This window comes from Glossina fuscipes, unplaced genomic scaffold (genome assembly GCF_014805625.2).
Source record: "Glossina fuscipes isolate IAEA_lab_2018 unplaced genomic scaffold, Yale_Gfus_2 112, whole genome shotgun sequence".
NCBI lineage: Eukaryota > Metazoa > Arthropoda > Insecta > Diptera > Glossinidae > Glossina > Glossina fuscipes.
This window is the reverse complement of record NW_023998455.1, coordinates 725,107-732,881: the sequence shown is the minus strand read 5'-3', so window position 1 is coordinate 732,881 and position 7,775 is coordinate 725,107. Positions and strand designations below refer to the sequence as shown.

The 7,775-nt window shown below is 34.4% G+C and overlaps 1 protein-coding gene across 4 annotated transcripts in view; it reads right to left on the bottom strand.

Moving 5' to 3' along the window:
* The window catches only part of LOC119639642 (transcription intermediary factor 1-alpha), a 60,987-nt gene that overhangs the window by 43,803 nt on the left and 9,409 nt on the right, over positions 1-7,775 (bottom strand). The window lies entirely within an intron of this gene.

Genomic DNA, 7,775 nt, shown 5'->3' with positions numbered 1-7,775 from the left:
GCTGGCAATTGCTTATAAACCCAGTAAAGCTTTCTCTTCGAAAAAAACCAAAAAAAAACCGATAACGAATTAATTCTACACTTCACACATCAAGGCTTGAATTGAAGGAATGCTATAAAAAAAAATGGATGCAAAATCTTTTCACTGTAAAGACTTAAAATTTTATTCTCCAGCTTAATACGCAAAGTAATTCCCGGCCTCTTTCTAAGCCAGTCCATATATATATATCTCTACTATCTAATTGATATACTATTTGAAAAGTCTTTTTAGTTTTGTGAAAAAAAAAAAAAAATTCTTTTCATATTTTCGATAAAAACTTTGAAAAATCTATAAATTTTATTATACTCTTACAGAGAAATCATTTTAATCTTGAAGTGTGCATGCCCATCTATATATATACATATATATATATATATATATATGTGTGTACATGTTTTTGGGATGAAACATTATTAATATATCTATGCAACATTAGCAATTTACTCTAGAGTATGGCTGCAGAGAGTACAATGACTCAAGTATCCATATATATATATATATACATGTATATGTATATACATTTGTATATTTATATGTATGTATGCATGCTTACGTACGTAGATACTTCGTACCGTACTGAGCCTCGTAAAGCTTGAAAAATAAGACCACAAGCTTTATTATAATACGATTTTACTGATCGGATTATGGCTTGATGTGCCTAATCCAAGTACTGTCAGTGCACATGGTACATAAAATAAAAGCAAAAATAAGAAACACAGTTCAACAAACAGAAATATATATGTATGCGCATTCGTTCGCATATATATTTGTAGTCTATAAGTAAAGAAACTTCAAGGATTCGTTATATTTTATGAATTTCGATTGACAAAAACTAATTAAATTTCGCCCACAAAGAAGATGATAAATCCTTTTGATAAGTGAACGAGACAGAGCGAAATGAAGAAGAGAGAGAGAGAGAGAGGGCGAAAAGTTTTAAATGCGGGTGTTTATTGTGTCTTCCCATCAAGATTAATCGCATGTAGTGGAACAGTGAACTATCTGTGTAAAGATTCTCGTCTCTTACGGCAACAGCTATTGCTTTATACTTTTGTGGCTTCCATAGACTGATGAAAAAGTGAAAATTGCATCATTGTTTTGCATGTGTTCGTTATTTTTGTACCCTACACCATCACATGTGCAAATGCATGCAACATCCACATCGACATAAAACGAGACGCAACTTTTATTATATTCATCAATTTAGAATTAGTTTACTGAATCATTTTAAGCTTGTCTGTCCGTTTGTCCATTTATTTTATTATGTATTCAACCTGATACCTCCCGCTGTAGACTCGTTTTCCGAATCGGTTTAAGCTTGTCTATCCGTCTGTCCACCCGCTGTCTTGCTTTTCTACGTTCAATCTTTATAGTGCAACAATTAAGTGTTTTGCCCCCAAGACGAACGTGATTGAAAATGATTTGGATCGGACAAGCTTTTCGGTTACTTCGCCTAATACCATCTCATTTTAAAAACTCATTAATATGAATAACTGCATCAACTGCAACGCACTTTGACCCATTCGTACTTGTTTGTAAATGAAATTAATTTTCATAAATTTTGTGAATATAAGTAGAAGCGTTCCTTGTACGTGACACGATGCCTGTCAAACGATGTTTCGATACAAGACGATAAAAAATTTGCGCATATACTACACAACGTATATAACACAATTTAAAAATATCAAATAATTTTCCAATTGATTTTTGCTTTTAAGTTTATTTATTTTAGCCTTAATAAGAGGAATTTCAACCAACTTTGGCAAAAAGAAAAGTCCATTAGCTTGAATTTTTGATGAAAATTAATTTTGTTAATCATCATCACTATATTTTTTAAATATTTTTATCTTGCATTTTTTATGCTCTACACCGCTTGCGGCACGCAAAGGTATATTAATGACTTGACAGAGACGCAGATATTCCTTTTTTTATCCCCGCAGACAGACGGACGTACATAATCGATTCCTTCTCGGTGTTGTAAATGTTTTCACAAAAGTGAATACGAATAGCATCACAGAAGGGGGGACTTTGAGAGTAAAATACGAAAAGCTAAGTGTGTAACTTCTAAATTACTTATGGTAGAGACGTTGAGACTTAGCGGATAAATGGTTATTCTTGAAAATACCATCGATATGGGTATCAAATGAAAAGAGTAGAATGAGATAAAGTGTATTAATTATAATTTAATTATGATGGGCTTTTAATACGTAAAGTTCTGGAGGCGTTTAAAAAAAACTTATTTCTTGGAAAAATTCAAATTTTAAGTCGTGGGAACACAAGATTCGGCGACCATTGAACATAACTTTCATACTTGTTTATTTATTAATATGACTGAATTCAGAATCACTTGTGAATCGATCTAAGCTTGTCTGTCCGTCCGTCCATTTTCTTTTCTTATATTCTGCCTATAGTGTATGTAACTTGCACACTAACTTAAACTTAAAATGTTTCTTCCCCCCGCCCCTCTCCCATACTAAACGAATTTTTATCAAATTAAATGAAAAACAAGTAAGATAATTATATTTGGGGGGGTCCGAATCCCGCATACCCACCACTATGTTTTTCACATTTTGCTCTCCAAGCTCCATGTCGCTGGTATTAAGAAAAAAATTAATCGCGGTGTCTACCATATTCATTTTAAAATTAACCCATTTTTAGGCCGATAATATATCTTCTTTAAGGAGTGTACAAAATATTTTCAAACATTCGGTCTTTTTTGCCTTATGATTAACAAGGATAAAACCGCAAAATAGTAAAAAAAAAAACCAAATTGAATCACTTGTAAGTTTGTATGGGCGTGGCAGATTTCCATTTTTGTACGTAAGTAGTAGAGTGCTTCGTAAAATATGTGTCGAAAATTTCAGCCTTCTAGCCTCTTATAATTAATTTCCAAGTAATGAGAAAAAATCCAAGAATTTTTGTTTAAAAAACCGGAGATGCTTTCACTATACGCTTCACTGCAGGCTAGGCTCCAACCAAATCGGCCCATTTTCAATACCAGAACAGAATCTTCTAACGATTCTACGCAATTTGAAATTAATAACTTTATTTTTGCGGCCAACAGCAAACTCCGCACAGACGGACAAACATGCCTTAAACAATTCAAAATTTCACGCTGATCAAGAATATATATATATATATACTTTATAGGGTCTCTGAAGCGCTTCCTTTTGGGTATTACAAATGTAATGGAGAAAAAACAAAATAAGTATATCTCCCCGGCTTAAAGTTGTGGCTGAGTAATAATTGACTTCCGAATTGAAATGTTACAGCATTTACAGCGATTTTTCAGCGTCTTAGCGCCTATGTTTACGAACGCATTGAATTGTTCTCTTCTCTATTATATCTTAGTTTAATAGATAAATATAAACATAAAAAAATCGTCTATAGCAACGATTTCGAATTAACTGCGCGTTAAGCGAGAGTTGCTTCATAAATAAACATATATTTACTTACTTCTCTGAAAGGAGGCATGATTGGCTCGTTTGAATCATAGAATTGACAAAATAATTCATTTATACAAAAGTCAAGTATTTCGTTTTTCTTCATTTCATCCGCCTTCCCTTCCCACTTCATACGAATTTGTTCCGTATATTTCGCTAAAGTCATAGACGTGCTTTCCTAAACAAAAAAAAAATAATAATAATAATGGAAAAAGAGATAGAAAATCACACACATATATAGAACAACAAAATATGCTGAGACAAATGGACAGAAAAATAGAACGCAAGATGTATTTTTCACTTCTATGATATTGAAATTGTAAAAAGTAACTTCCAAAAAGCCCACGCATACCGCAACACCGGGCAACCCACGTAAGCTATATCTTGCAGCAATAAGTTGAGATTTTAGCGGCTTTTTGCAGGTGGGCAGTGCAACAGGTGCATCCTGTTTCAAGTGTTTTGTAATATTTCGCTCTAACGATTGTTCACATTCCGCAATATTGTAAACGGGTCGAGGAAGATAAGAGACGGCTGATTATCATCTTTGAAGTCGAGTTGCTCAGAAGACTTTAACACGAATGTTTTAAATCCTTAAAAAAGATCGGTCGAGGACGTCATTGTAGAGGAGAAGAAAAATAACGGCTAGTTCATCAGCTTCGAAATATGGTCAGTCAGCTCTATCGCGAATGCTTTAATTCGGAGCGCGCGGGAGCCCGGAGCATTTCAAAAAACAACTTTCACTTCCGATAATCGCATTATAAGCTTAGAAAAGCGAGGAACCGTCAACTCATCTAAAGCAATCTTCAATGGAATTGGGAATTTCGCATCATCCCTAAGGGTCCATCAATGATTGTTAGCTGCCCATCTACTACGAAAAATAGCTCGGAAGGTGTTTTTCCTAGAACAGCTAATTTGGCGAAAAGAAAGGCTTGGCGACTTTCGCCGATAAGAATTGGAGGGGATCAGAAGGCGAAAACAGCATAGGTATATCCTTTGGAGCGATAAAAGAAAAAAAGAGAAGAAATGTACGTAGGTCAAAAGGAGAAGAATGCCAGTGCAGAAACTAGCCTGTTTTTTTTTTTTTTTTTTTGGAAGGACATCGGTCCAATACAACCAGATATGGACAGATTTGTGCTTAAAAACTCGTTGAAAACTGTAATGCTGCCACTACCGCTATGGAAACTTCACCAAGACAATGAATCGAAATATTGCTTAAATTTGGTGAAATCCGTGTTTCGGTAAAATAACACATTCTCCCAACCTTCATCTCATTGACACCCTCCTTTAGGGCGAAATAAAGCGTGAAGTTTCCCATAGCGATAAAAAAGAATTATGAGAAGATATTCCAAAGGCCATAATATTCCAGTAGAGATCTGCCGAAATTTAATTTCCTGCATGCCTGAAGAGAATCGAAGCTGCTCTTAAAACCAACCGACTCTTGATTCTTTGAGTTGATTTCTATAAAAATGGTTACTTTTTGCATTTGCGTTATTTTTCGATTTTTGTACTGCACACCTAGAAGCATTCAAAATTTTTGAACTGAACTTCTACCAAGTCTTTGCTTATCCTTAACGTAACCCTAAAGCAATTTAAAAATACGAAAATATTTTTCTACTTTATAAATATAAAATAATCGTTGGCTGCATCTATTTTGATCAACGACATCTATTAATGGAAACGATAGTGTAATGCGAAAAATCAATGAAGAGAACGGTTAAATTCGATCGCTACATAAGATAACAATTTTCCATTTGATATTATTGAGTTATTTAATGTATACAGAGGGTAATCGTGGACAGCTTAAAATTACATTTTCGACATTTATTGTGCTGAGGAAACCTACTGCGGAGACCGATCAAAGCCCCCAATTTTTAGAAGCTTACAGTGATGCTGGCAATCGTCAACTTTATGTCAATGACAAAGAAGGGCTAGAAGGAGCAAAATAGTTCGAAGACTTGGAATAAATTGCAAAAATTATTGACCGAAAACTCAGCTCAAGTTCTCGAAGAACTTTCGATCAGCTTAGCAAATGATGAATCAACAGCTTCTAAACCTTTACGTGCGATGGGAAAGATCCAAAGAAGAGGGAATACGACTACCGCTCGAATTGGCTGAAAGTGCCATTTTGAACTGTTTCAACATTGCGGTTTCACTACTTGCCAGGCAGAAAAAGAGAAGAGTTGTCTGCAGCAAGGTGTGACTGGCAATGAAAAGTGGATCTACTACAACAATCCTAAATCCATATAAGCAGTAGTTAGTCCAGGAAAAGCATCGAAATGGACACCGAAGCGAAATATTCATTGCCATAGGATAGGATCAGCAAGGTGTAACCGCTTACGAGCTGCTAAAGCCGAATGAAACTTTTACTGTATATACCTAGCGACGTCAATTAAACAAATTGAAGGATGTATTGCTGCCATGAAGGCCAGCAATAGCTTAGATGTAAAGTCGGCCTTTCGTGTGAGACGTTGCAGGGCTTCTCAAGAATATACTGTTGTAGCAAGCAGGGAAAATTTTGCCAAACCCAGTATACACACCAGAAATACAGCGCCTTGTGATTACCAGATCGATGCAGTCGGACTTGGCTGCAAACTGCGAAAATGGCTTGGTGATTGGATTCGCTGCCAAACCAATATAGCTCTTCCGACATGATATCGCAACATGTTGCGGAAAAAATGGGAAAAGTTGTTGAAAATGTTGGAAAATCTTTTGATTAATGTAAACAATGTATCGATTTTTATCAATAAAGTAATGATCAAAATACATGCAAGCACCGAATATAACAGACGGCAAATGGAAGAGAATATCAACCAACATGCATCTATTTTTCTGTCCAAGTACAAGACTGACAGGAATATATAAAAAATGAGGCAAAGATAACACACACACATACCATTCTTTCTATTACGCCATTCAATCTTTTCCTACTTTTTACACCGTCTCCTAGTAGAAGTGCTCTCGAAAGTCCATACGTCTTTATTATATTATTGTATTCTTCGAAAATCGTTTTGCAAGCATCATTACATTTTACATACTTTATTTTTTTAATCTTCCCATGGACTGAGCCGTATTTTAAATAAACTAACCGCAATAAATCACTAGATATATCCATGATCGTTATATTTTATAATTAAAATTTTAAAAATTCCGAATAAAATTTTATTTTTACAACTACGCACTAAGAGAGAGAGAGAGTTATTTTTGACTGAAAATGTAACGAGACTTTGCTGATAACGTTAAGTAAGGAGAATTACTTTAGAAATTTCCAAAATTTTCTTCTCAGTTATAAAATGTTATATATATATATATATATATATATATATATATTGTATTTATACCTGAACTTGGGTTTGCATTCATTTTCGGGTACAATGTACATTGTCTACATTGAATAGCTGCACGTTGCGCCGCTCTCTTCACTACCAATGCTACTGCGTTTTTATATCCTGCAACCCTTGTGACACAATGGTATATTAAGTTTGTGCGCATGTGTACACTATTCAAACACAATTCGAAATGTTCCTACCGGTTATTACGCCGAGGGATTCTATTCTCTTTCTCTCCGGCCGTCCATGTACATCTGTGTTGAAGCTAATACCTCTCCTCAATTAAGAATCGTTTTCTTGTCTGTCTCTCTGACCTTTTATTTTGGGTATTCAACCTAATAAATGTCTATTAATTTGGAATAATTTTTTAATCGATCTGAGCATGTCTGTCCGTCGTCTATCCGTGTATTTTGATATTCACTCTAATACCTTTCAAGTTGGAATCATTTTGCGAATCGATCTAAGCTTGTCTGTCCATCTGTCATAAGAACATTATTGTGCCTAAAGGAACTTTGTCTGATATGTAAAATTAATGAATTATTATTTATTAATTAAAAGAATAATAATTTATTTATATTAAGCTCGTTTTAATAGTAAAAATCAAAAATGATTCCATTTCATATACCGTTTTTTATTATTCATTATATCATTACATTTAAACCTCTGCGGATGTGTACAATATATCCAGAATGATTTGAGAAGGGCAACCTATATATACCTATCGATTCAGAATTATTATTTTCTGAGTCGATCTAAGCTCAATTTTCGATCTGTCCATTTATGTTTGTATCTCTCGAATCATATTCTGAATCAATCTAAGTTCTACCGTCTATTCAAACATTTTTTTATTTAATCTAAGCTTGTCCGTCTGTCTGTCCCTTTAGTTTTGTGTTCAACTTACAGGTTTTGAGATATTTTGATGAACTTTGATCGGATCAGATGGGACAACTTTTTCGATCATTTTCCATAT